The following is a 13657-nucleotide window of genomic DNA, read 5'->3' on the forward strand; positions in this document are numbered from 1 at the left end:
GCTCTGTATTACTGGTAGATTGAAGAGGGAGAGGGAGATTCCCATTAATTCCTAGGGACAGGGACAGTCTAGAGGGAGCCTGAGAGGGATCTTAGGGAAGTGGCTTCAAGGAAGAGAGAGGTTGAGAATGATTAGAGAGACAGAGTGAGAGGGAGAGAGAGGAGAGAGACATTTATTTAGAGAGATTTAGAGAGAGCATTTTTATTTCAACCCAAACCCCCCAAACAACCATTTGCAGGCAGTGCTTTTTTACTTTAACCATATTTTCATTTTCAAACCACACTCAGTTGTGTGGACATGTGTTCAGTGTTATTCACAGCTCAGAAAAACATGACCCTCTGCCTTCCTCCATCTTGAAGAGACTGAATGAGACACACCACTTCCTGGTTTTATAGTCCCTCTCCCCTGCCGCCAGCGGGGGCAGCAGAGAGAATGGGGAATTTTGTAAAATCATTAATATATCTCTCATTTTTCTTCGACTGGAAAAATCCTCAGCACACATGCGGCGGAGGGGGGCTCTGAGCAAGTTGGCCAAATATGACGGCCGTAGGTGGTGGCGTTCTCTCAGAAAACGCAGCACAGATGGCCAAAAGTGGTCAAGAACAGACTTTTAGTAATATAGATTACCACTCAGCCAGTTCATAATCATTATCAAACTTCACACTGAATCTTACTCTTTGAGTTATTCGCTAGTTAATTTGAAAATTTAATTCATTGCAATATTGGATACATCGTGGCATAGACTTTCTATAGAATGGCAACATTGTGGTAGAGGGACTTTGGTGCAAGGCTAAGGAGAGCCAAAGAAGATGGGGATGGGAATATTTACTCAATGGTGAGAGATTCGAGACAGTGGAGAAACAAAGGAATTTGAGTGATCGCATTCACTTGCAATACTTTATACTGGATTCATGCAATACAAATGGGTTAATAGTTTCCTGTATCCACTCAGTCCATAGTTTTGCCCAATCATCGAGTTTCCAGTCATGGATTTGATAGGGAATGCAAATGAGCAGACATGGATTGCTTCACAAGGCTATTTACTAAAAGAAGGACAATATGCTTGTCATAATATGCGATGAGCTGCAGAGCCATTGATGTGTAACTCAAGGGGAAAAGGTTTACAAATTGTCAGCCCTCATTTTCTGAATTCGCATACAGCTTCTGACAAGCCATTTAGTTTGACAGTTTTTCATTCTTGCACATTAAGTGGAACTGTGATGGACACTGTTGGATAAAACATGACAGCAGTCAGAAATATTTACAATAAATTATTTTTAAATTTTCTTTTTATTAAGTCCAATTTCAGATCAGCATTTATTTATGCATGTGATGTAGCCTTTTTGGTTTAATAACAAGACTGCTGTATATTAATGGGAATATTCACTGTATGTGAAATAATTTGAGATGTCTGGGGATTGTGAAAGGCACTGTGCGTAAATGCAAATTGTTCCTTTGCTTTCATCCATCAGTTATTGGGAAATTTAAGAGATGACCAGCATAGTTTTGTAACAGGTAAAGCTTCTGCCACTAGCACCTGAGACAGGGATTTGATCCTGACCTCAGGTGCAGTTTTAAAGTTGTAGTGATACAGCTTGTAAACAGGCCCTTCGGCCCACCGAGTCTTTGCCGATCATTGATCACTCAATCCCACTATATAACCATATAAACCACTTACTCAGTTACAGCATGTACAACAGGCCATTAACCTACCTAAATCCAATGCACAGAATCCAATTTTTTTTTTCCCTTGGGATCCCACGGGAGGCACCTCAGCACCAGAGAAACCTCACACAGTCCCAGGGAGAACCTGCACACCATTCAGAGAGCCTAGTCAGGTCTGTTATTTTTCAAATGATACCAATGAACCTGCCTCCACCACTTAGACTGGAAGCCCCGTTCCATCCCACCACATACCACTCTCTGAGTAAAGAATATTTCCCTCCTCATAATTACCCCTAACTTCTGGCCTTAATTCTGAAGTAATGTCTTCTTTTTTGATCATTAGTGTTCTGTGGGCCAGATGGAGCTTGTTTCCACATCAACTCTGTCTAAATTGTCAGCCAATGGATTCTTGGGCTATCAAGTCCCCCCTCAACCTTCTGCGCTCCAGAGTATAAAGACCTAACTTATTCAACCTATCTCTGTAACTTAGTTGTTGAAACCCAGGCAACATTCTAGTAAATCTCCTCTGTACTCTCTCTATCCTGGACTTCCCCAACATCGGGAACAATCTTCCTGCATCTAGCCTGTCCAACCCCTTAAGAATTTTGTAAGTTTCTATAAGATCCCCCCTCAATCTAGTTCTATGTTATCCCACTTACTCAGTAGGAGCAATGTACAGAATCCAATTAACCTACAAAATCCAATGCACAGAATCCAGCTAACCTGCACATCTTTGGGATGTGGGAGGAAACCAGAGCACCGGAGAAAAATCACGCAGTCACAGGGAGAACCTGCAAACACCATTCAGAGAGCACCTGAAGTCAGGTCTGTGTGGGTTTCCTCCAACATCTGAAAGACATGCAAAAGTTTAGGTTAAATTAGACTAAGTGGGACCCGTTGGATCCCATGTTCACATGGGAGGGCTGGTCCCCCAATGCAATATTCCACCTCCACTAATTCCAATATTGGTGGCCAGTGGGGTTAGGGGAGGGGGGGCTTTCTGGAGCACTAGTGTGGGTGTTGTGGGCCAGATGGACATGGTTTCAAACAGGGCTAGTATGGAAATTGTTTCCCTTTATTCTTACTTTCTTGGGCTGGCAGCTCACAATGCCACTCAGGCCTGGTGGGCTGGCAGCTCAGTCACTCAGGCCTGGCCTCCCTGTGGCAGCTCAGTCCCTCCCACAATGGCTGGTGGGCTGGCAACTCAGTTCGCTCAGGGCTGGTGGGCTGGCAGCTCAGTCACTCAGGGCAGGTGGACTGGCAGGTCAGTCACATAGGCTGGTGGACTGGCAGCTCAGCCACTCAGGGCTGGTGGGCTGGCAGCTCAATCAATCAGGGCTGCTGGGCTAACCAGTTAGCAATCACTCAGGGCTGGCCCTTTACATAGGTATGTTCACAAAAACGCTATTCCTTGGGAATCTGCATTTCAAGCAGAGTGCGCGGCCACCAAATTCAATTTCATAGCGGGGTTTAAAACGCATTTTTACAGGCTGTACAAAATCGCAGATGTTCAGCCTAGTAAAACATTTCGAAAATCGCTGCAGAGTGCAGGCCAAAAATTATTCGGTTTTATAGGCCTCGATAATATAGTTTTCATAGTTTAGAATTACTCTCTGATTCCGCAACATCTCGCATTTCATAGGTTTTATAAAGCAGAGTAAAGGCCACAAAACTTGATTTCATAGCATTTGGGGCACATATATGAAGACCAATATCAAACTCGATTTCATAGCATTCCTCTTGGGCTTTTGCATCCCACCAAACTCAATTTCATAGCATTCAGGCAGAGTCCAGCGCTGTCAACATTGGAATATGCTTAAATGTTTCACGTTTATTCACTAGAAAGGGTGGCAAGTGGCAGAGCTTGTACAGCAATTGAACCTAAATTCCTTCACAATGCCTAGAAATTAATGTAAATTAAATATAAAAATCATGTTATATTGTGAATTATTTGTGAATAATCTTTGGACACTTAGGCTATTTAAAAATGTTAATCTTTCCTTAAGAAATGGGCCTGGGGTATTATCCAAGATCACAGCTTTTTTTGTAATGTCCATCTTGAAAATCAATAGGGAACAAATGCTAATTTCGAGTATGAAGTTTGGCAGATCCTTTTTTAATACTTGAGATTGAAAGTTTATTTGGTGAAAAACTTTTGTTAAACTTATTGTTATGCTTTATCTGATGGGATAAATTGCAGACTTGATTTTTAAAATCTCAAAATTTTGTAACATTGCTACTTTACAGTGTATTGATACATGACAAGGGATACCCCTTATAGGGATAAGTGATACTTGATACCCCTCGATTACCTCACTATCCTCCATGTCCTTCTTCTTGGTGACTACTAATGTGAGGTACTCATTTAGTACGTTGCTTACTTCCTCTGACTCCAGGCAAAAAATGACCATTATCCATGAGTTGTCCACCCCTCTCCCTTGTTACCCTATTATTGTTAATGCATTTATAACATTTCATGGGATTCTCTTTATTCCTACATTTCACGGCCACTTTTAGCCCTCTATTCCCTATAAATTCTCTCCTGCTTCCTTTACATCTCCCAATGGCCACAACCAATTTCAGCTTTTGATTTTCAGCAATTTCAGCACACGTGTGCTTCCTTTTTCTTGGGCTAAATTTACTTCTCTCATCATCCAAGATTCCATGCTTCCAACACTAATGCTGTTCAGTTCAATAGACTCTCAATTCACGAGCTCAATAACTCAATTGAGCTTGAGAAAAAAATTCTGTCTGTCTTCCTACTTTCATTTAGATGGCTCTGCTTCTGAGCGCCTTATAGATCTCTCTCACACTATGTGCAATGTTTGGAGTGAGCTGGAGGGGAGCCTTTTATCATGTACCGATCCATTAGCTGAATGTCAAAGGCTAATCTACTTTCCGCTGCAGTCTCTTGTCAGTCTGAGGTGACAGGCTGAGGATGTGCACAGGTTGCCTGACGAGCTCTCTGTCTCTCTCTTTCCTGAGGGAGATTCTTTCTTTCTCTCTGGATCCTTTCCAACCAACCTTGGCTGTAAACCATGACAGAAGTTGACATTGCGCTCACATAATATTCCACTGAGGGCCTGTAAAATGTCCATAAAATAACATAAAATAAAATGTATTCATCTGGTACACTATAATTGATTAAACAATGTTCTGTCTTGTGGAAATAAAAAATTGACAGAACAAATCACTACATTTTCAACACACTATTTTTGGGAAGAATTATTAAGCTTGGTTTTAATAAAATATCTGGGAGAAATGATGATGCTATGCAGTATCTGACAACAATGGGCAGCGTGTTCAGAAAATGTCACTGCACCCAAGTGGATGTTCATTGGATGTGATTAAGATATCAAAGAGCCATGCACCACAGAATCTGGCTCACCAAGACCATGCAGACTATCCATTCACATGCATCCTGCATTGATCAATTTTATTATCGCCCATTTGATCTACTCCATCAAGATTTTACCGCTCCCCTGCACACTGAAGGCAATTTATAGTGGCCAACCTGCTTGTCTATGGGGTGGGAGGAAACCATATGACCCAGTGGAAACCCATATATTTGCAATGAGTGTGCAAATTCTGTACAGACTGCACTGATCTAACTTAAACCACTGGATCTGGTATTCCCGATTTGGCCTCCTGTACATCGAAAAGACTAAGTGTAGACTGGGCAACCATTTCGCTGAACACTTGTGCTCAGTTCACCTAGGCCTGCTGGATCTCTCGGTTGCAAACCATTTTAACTCCCCATCCCATTCACATATTTTGTCCTGGACCTCCTCCATTGCTACATTGAGGCCCCATGCAAACTGAAGGAACAGCTCATCAGTTTCCGCTAGGGTGGCTTACAACCCAACAGTATGAACATTGTATACTCCAAATTGTACATAACCTCTAACGATCCTCCCTCTCCCCTTTCTCTCCCACCAGGGACGTGCGGGCAGGGGAGGCAGGGTTGGCAGAGCCTCACCTGTCATACTCCCAATGAAAATATCTGTTAAGAAAAGTAAAGACTAGGGGCGTGGACTAAGGACACGCACCAGCTAGCTCCGTGAAAACCCGACTGGAAGCGGAGAAAAACGGGACAGGCCCACTGAGACTTACCGGCTGCTTGCGTTGAGGAGTGAGTGACGTCATCAGAACGCGACTCCAGCCGTTTAAATGTCGTTAAGTCGCACACCCCCGAAAAAAATCGTTACGAAAAGAGTTGGCCCGACTGAAGCCTCGGCCTCAATTTCAGCGCCGGCCCAAGAAGAAGCTCCCATACAACTTCCAAAGTTAAAGTAAAAAAAAGCCGGAATGGAGGAATTTTGAAATATAGTTGGGGAAGAACTCTCATCAAGAATTTGAAGGCTCCCACCGTCACAACTTCCAAAGTTAAAGTACAAAAAAAGCCGGAATGGTTAAATAAGTTAGGGAATTCTCTGAAGCGCAGAAGGTTAAGGGGGGAACTTGATAGGAGTCTTAAAAAGGATGAGAGGGAGAGAGAGAGTTGATGTGGACAAGCTTTTCCCTTTGAGAATAGGGAAGATTCAAACAAGAGGACATGACTTCAAAATTAAGGGACAGAAGTTTAGGGGTAATATGAGGGGGAACTTCTTTACGCAGAGAGTGGTGGCGGTGTGGAATGAGCTCCCAGTGGAAGTGGTGGCAGTAGGTTCATTGGTATCATTTAAAAATAAATTGGATAGGCATATGGATGAGAAGGGAATGGGGATGGATATCCACTGTGACTAAGGGGAAAAGAAAATTTGTTGAAATATTTCCGTGAAAATGTTATATGGTTATATGGTTATATGGTATTGAAAGATGAACTGAGGGAACAACTGTCATCTTCCCTCTGGGATGGACGATCCACTGTGAAGGATGAAATATTTGGAAAAATGGACGAACAAATGGTGGAGGTAAATTCTAGCTTTCAAAATTTGAAACTCGAATTTAATAGCAAGTTGGATTCTATTGTTGGTACGGTGCACCAGCATGGTGTGGCTACACGTGAGTTGGAAGCATTAGCCGAGTCAAGTGCTGAAACAACAACAAGGCTTTTAACGGAGACTCAGAGCCTATCTGATTTATTAAGTAAAGTAACTGAAAAGTTTATTGATTTAGAGGGAAGATCTAAACATCAGAATTTAAGGATTGCTGGATGTACAGAGGGTAAAGAGAAGGATGAAAACATCTGTGATTACATTGCTGAACTTCTACAGCAGACTCTAAAACTGGATGCAAAACCTCTCTTGGACCGAGCACACAGGGCACGGAGAGCTCGACGGAATGCTGCCACCTCTCAAAGACATCCGATACTGAAGGTGCACTCCGACCATGTTTTAGAAGACATTTTGACGAAAATTGCCACCACCAGAAACTTAACATTCCAAGGCGACACCATTCGTATTTTCAGAGATTATCCTGCTGAGGTTGTTAAGAGAAGAACACTTTTCAATGACACAAGAGCAATTCTCAGGAAGACACCAAACCTAAGATTTGGGCTGCTGTACCTGCTAAGTTGCGAGTCACCTACAAGAACACAGAAACCTTCTTTACTGACCCCAAGAAGGCACTCAAATCCGCTCGGAAGACTCAAGAATCTTGGAGGGCTGAATATCGTCCTATGGCTTTAATAGCCGGCGGAGAATAGATTGGACTTTAAACTGTTATAACCTAAGATTTAACTAGACTGAACAAGTCAATTTGCTATTAATTATTACTAATTGTTACTAACTATTACTAGTGTAAAATTATTTTTTTGTGGAGGTGAGTGTAAGGCAGTGAATGTTGCCTGCATGGATTTTAGTAAAGTGTTTGCCATGGTACCTCATGGTGAGGTGAAACGGGAAATTAAGATGCATTGTATCCACAATGACCTGTTAGATTAGATTAAAAAGTGGCGTACTTATAGAAGACAGTGGATAGAGTTGGAAGGTTGGTATCCAGGCTGGAAGTTTGTGACTAGTGATGTTTGACATGGTGCTGGGACCATTGTTGTTTGTGATATACTGTATATGAATGACTTGGGTGTAAATGTAGTGGAGTTTGTTAGTAAGTTTGCAGATGACATACAAATTGGCGGGGTTGGCGGTCAATGAAGAAGGCTGGCAAAGGATACAGCGGGATTTAGATCAGATACTCAAATGGACGGAGTAATGTCAGTTGGAGATCAATCTGAGAAAATGTGAGGAGTTGCTATTTGGGAAGTCAAATGTTCAGGGAAGGTATACAGTTAATGGCAGGACCTTTACAACATTGCGGACAGTGGTATCTTGGAGTCCAAGTTCATAGCTTCCTGAAAGTAGCGATACGAGTAGATAGAGTGGTAAAGAAGACATATGGTATACTTGCTTTTATTTATCAGGCTGTGAAGTGTAAGTTTGCCACTGTTGTTCAATGTCATCTCCTTCCTGTAACACCTGGAACCTATTTATGTTGGTACAACCTGCAGCGAACAGATCTTTGTGTTACGAAATGTGGCAGAACAATGCTGGAATTTCAGAAGCCAATACGAATAAACCTTGTTGATTTCAAAAAGGCATTCGATAGTGTACATAGAGACACCCTGTGGCAAATTCTTAAAGTATATGGCATCACAGAAGCTTTCATAAACATCTTCAAGAACCGTTACGAGGGATCCAGTTGCTGCATCAAGGTTGATTCAGGAAACACAGAATTCTTTGACATTGTCACAGGGGTATGACAAGGTTGCCTTCTATCTTCCTTATTGTCACGATCGACTCTGTCATGCGGAAGACAATGAACAAATCTGACTTTGGAATACTGTGGAGTACAGGAAGATGCCTCACAGACCTAGATTTCACCGATGGCATTGCATTACTATGAGACACACCCTGCAAGAGGATGCATCCAGTTCAAGTTCAAGTTCAAGTTGAACTGTTGGATTAAAGGTCAGTTTCAAGATTAAAGGTTGGATTAAAGATCAGCTGCCAGAAGACTAAGACCATGCAGACTGGAGACCAGCAGCCAATAGACCAACTGATAATCAATGGGGAACCTGTGGAAAACACCACAAGATTTACCTATCTTGGCAGTATGTTCACAGTAGATGGAGATGTAAAGGTTGACATCAACTCCCGAATTGGTAAAGCTGCATCAGTCTTCAGACGAATGCAGCCAATATGGTCTAGTGGCAGGATATCAAATATGCTAAAAGTTGAGCTCTTCCAGTGTGTGGTCCTCCCTACAGCCCTCTATGCTAGTGAGACATGGAAAATAACTTTGAAGATGAAAAATAAATTGGATCCATTCCAACAATGCCGCTTGAGGAAGATCCTGAAGACTAGCTACAGAGACCACATCACAAATGAGGAGATCTACTGGGAAAAAACAACAAAGCCTCTCAGCCAGGGCATAGAGGGATGCAGGATGAAATTTGCAGGAGGACATGTACTCAGAATGTCACCAGAACGTGCACCTAAGATAGCAATGACATGGCAACCTGACGGAAGAAGGAAAAGAGGCCGACCAAAACTCACATGGAGGTGAACCATATAACCATATAACCATATAACAATTACAGCACGGAAACAGGCCATCTCGGCCCTACAAGTCCGTGTCGAACAACTTTTTGGCTCTTAGTCCCACCTGCCCTGCACTCATAACATAACCCTCCATTCCCTTCTCATCCATATGCCTATCCAATTTATTTTTAAATGATACCAATGAACCTGCCTCCACCACTTCCACTGGGAGCTCATTCCACACCGCCACCACTCTCTGCGTAAAGAAGTTCCCCCTCATATTACCCCTAAACTTCTGTCCCTTAATTCTGAAGTCATGTCCTCTTGTTTGAATCTTCCCTATTCTCAAAGGGAAACGCTTGTCCACATCAACTCTGTCTATCCCTCTCATCATTTTAAAGACCTCTATCAGGTCCCCCCTTAACATTCTGCGCTCCAGATCAGAATAAAGATCTAACGGTCACCTATCTCTGTAACTTAGTTGTTGTAAACCCACAAATATTCTAGGAGGGCATCCTCTTTACTCTAAGAGGGTTGTGATCCTTCCTATAATTGACACAGAGCGTGGTAGGTGTACAACATACTCCAGATTTGGTCTCACCAATAGATAAAACAGTAGTATTTACATCCCTTTTCTAAAGGCACATGCTCTGCAGGGAATGGAGGCAGACAAGCTTTGTTTCACCATTCAGTTCAGATTTGGAATTCATGCACATCGTGTTCAGCATGGTCTTTTCAAATAACTAAACTATGTTCTATTTTCTTGAATGCCCAGTGCACCCAACAGTATGAATTAGGACCATTTATTTTAGTAAGTGATAAGAGTCTAGAAACCATGTTGCCATGCTAATCAACTTTGATTAGGTTGGATTTTGAGTATTTTGTGCACTGCTGGTTGTCCTGTCACAGGTAAGTTGTCAAGGCTTTGAAGAGGGCAGAAGTTTATCAGAATGCTTCCTGGATTACAAGGTATTAGTTACAATGAAAGGTTATACAAACTTGGATTGTTTTGTCTGGAGCGTTAAGGCTGAGGGGTGACCTGATAAATGTTTATATAATGCGAGGCACAGATCAGAATCAGAATCACAGTCAGAATCTTTATCGCAGGGTATAAATCACAAATACTGGAGGGCAGAGTTTTAAGGTAAGAGGGGTGAGTTTACAGGGATCAGTGCTGGAGCCTCAATTTGCCTGGAACATAAATGGCATCAAAGTGGTGGTAGCGAAACAACAGTAGTATTTGCGAGCTTTTAGAAAGGCAGTTTAGTATATGTTGAGAACAGCAGACAAGAATTTGTTTCCTTTGGCATCATGAGTCAGCACTAATTCAGCACATCACACATTAACAGCATCACTAGGGTCAATTTTCCTATACTGTGCAATTTCTATTACACACCTGTATGTATTTGGAGTGTGGGAGGAAACCAAAGATCTCGGAGAAAACCCACGCGGTCACGGGGAGAACGTACAAACCCCGTACCTGTACCTGTCTACCTGTCTGTGGACAGCACCCGTAGTTGGGATCGAACCCAGGTCTCCGGTGCTGCAAGGGCTGTTCAAGTTTGAGACAAGTCTACCGCTGCGCTACCGGGGTTATAGAACATGAGGAAGCTATCAAAGGATATTGATGTTACACGATGGAGGAAAGATTTGTCAAATGGACGATAACATGGGAAAATATTTAAAGTCTTTTTGGCAGAATTGGCTAAAATGTGCTACATCAAATCGGTGCTGGAGTCCTGAGTGATTATGATTACATAAAAGGATCATATGTGCAGCAAATCGAAACAACAGATGATGTGAAAATAGGTCAGAAAGTTTAGTTTGTTCAGTTGAGATACAGCGGGAAACAGGCTGATTCTGGGATGTCAGAGTCTTATGAAGAAAGACTGGATAGACTTGGTTTATACTCTATCAATTTAGGAGATTGATTTACACTTATAGAAACTTAACCTAAAACACCTGTATGTATTTGGAGGCTAGTGGGAGAAACCAAAGATTAGGGGAAAAGGACATGGGGGTCACAGCTTAAGGAGAACGTACAAACCTGTAAAAACCGACCTGTCTGAACTTTTTTCACCCAGAGTTGGGTAGAACCCAGGTCTCCGGTGCTGCAAGGGCTGTATGGAAGCAACTCTACCGCTGCGCTACCGGGGTTATAGAACATGAGGAAGCTATCAAAAGATATTGATGTTACACGATGGAGGAAAGATTTGTCAAATGGACGATAACATGGGAAAATATTTAATCAGTCTATTTTGGCAGAATAAAATAAAACAGCAACCTATCAAAAATGGTTAGAGTCCTGAGTGAATGATTCACCAAAGGATTATATGCAAGTAACAAAGAAAGCTAATAGAACATTAGCATAAAGGGCGCTCTTTTAGAAAGGAGGTGAGGAGAAACTTCTTTAGACAAAGGGTAGTTAATCTGTGGAACTCATTGTCAGAGGGCTGTGGAGGCCGTCAGTGGATATTGGTAAGGCAGAGATAGACCCATTCTTGATTAGAACGGGTGTCAAGGGTTATGAGGAGAAGGCAGGAAAATGAGATTAGAAGGCAGAGATCAGCCATGATTGAACGGTGGAATGGACTCGATGGGTCGAATGGCCTAATTCTACTCCTAAAGGGGTTGTCCCACTGCGGCGACCTAATCCGCGAGTTCTGGCGAGTTTTCCCTCAACTCATACTTGCAGCATGGTCGACACGAGGTCCTAGGGAGGTCTTTGTAACTCTCCTTCATGCTCGAGAGTAGTCCCCGCGTACTCGAGGCCTCAGCTAGGTTGCGGCGTATTTTTCAATATGTTGAATAATGCCCGCGAATAAAAAAATGTCGCCATGGAAAAAATCAATACTTTTTTTACTCGTAGGTTTAGTCAAAGTAGGTCGTAGTGGGTCGGCATGTTATTTGTAGGTAATAAAGGATAGTCGAAGGTAATCGAAGGTAGTCGATGGTAGTCGTAGATAGTCTTCAACATAGTCGGAGGGAGGTCAAAGGAGATCGAAGGAGGTCGTCTTCACTCAACACTATTCGATGTTCAATTTTCTTGAAGCTAGTTGAAGCTAGTCGAAGCTAGCCTTCTACATAGTCGAAGGAGGTCGTGAACATGATATTTCTTCAAACTCTCCTAAACTCTTCTAAACTCGCCAATTAGGTCACCGCAGTGGGACAGCCCCTTAATTCTACTTGTGAACGTGAACATTAAATGAAAGCAAAAATTGCTGTAAACATGTCATGTCACATGTATGTAAACTGTAAGTATGTCAGGCAGCATCTGTAAAGAGAGATGAGCAGTTAACGTTTCAGATCCAGGACCCATTGCCAGAACTGGGAGAGAAAATCATGTTAGTTTACTGTGGCAGAGAAAATTGGGAAAGTGATTGGTAGAACATCGAGAATATCTCTGATTGAGTGACATCAAATGATTAATGGGGGAGATTAGCATAATAGTTACAAGCGTGCTTCTTTTGGATATGTTTACAGAGAAGGAAAATCTGGATTATAATGATGATGGGTAGAAATAGCCAATTCTAATTTAGACAGAATAGAAGTTACCTAAAGTTGGAAAATGTAATATTGAGGCCCAGTTGGAAAAAAGATGTGTTGTATCTCAAGCTTACTTTAGACCTCACTGTTACAATGCGGGAAGCCATAGGTAGATTATAGGCAGAATTATTTGAGTGGGAATTCAGTCTGAAGAAGGGTTTCGGCCCGAAACGTTGCCTATTTCATTCGCTCCATAGATGTTGCTACACCCGTTGAGTTTCTCCAGCATCTGCAGTTCCTTCTTAAACAAATGATTTGAGTGGGAGCAAATTCTGAATTAAACTGGCATGCAGAGGTCATTCCTGTGAACTGAACACAGATGATCCACAAAGTGATCATCTACTCTGTAGGTAGATAAAAATGCTGGAGAAACTCAGTGGGTAAAGGGCCTGCCCCACTGTACGAGTTAATGCAAGAGTTCTCCCGAGTTTCCCCTGATTCGAACTCGGAGAATTACGGTTATAGCCGCTCGTGGGTACTCGGGGCTCTCGTGGACATATTTCAACATGTTGAAAAATCTTCACGAGTCTTCACGAACTTACCGCGTTTTCCGAGTACCTGCCGTTAGTGTTACGCGCCGCTAAGAGACGTCCCGAACTCCGACGTACCGCTACGTACATTCTACGTGCTTACCACAAGTTTGATTTTTTTTTTAAACTCAGGAGAGCTCTTGAATTAGCTCGTACAGTGGGACAGCCCCTTTAGGCACCATCTATGGAGTGAAGGAGTAGGTGACGTTTCGGGTCGAAACCCATCTTCAGACTGTAGTCTGTGCTCATTTCGCCAAAGTAGAGCAGACTATATTGTGAATAGATCGGGTAGATGCACAGAGTCTCCTGTCCAGAGCAGGGGAATCAAGGACCAGAGGCCATAGGTTTAAGATGGAGGGGAAAAGATTTAATAGGAATCTGAAGGTTACATTTTTCACAGCAAGGGTGGTGGGTATACTGAACAAGCTGCCACAG

The sequence above is a fragment of the Leucoraja erinacea genome, chromosome 2 (assembly GCF_028641065.1).
Source record: "Leucoraja erinacea ecotype New England chromosome 2, Leri_hhj_1, whole genome shotgun sequence".
NCBI lineage: Eukaryota > Metazoa > Chordata > Chondrichthyes > Rajiformes > Rajidae > Leucoraja > Leucoraja erinaceus.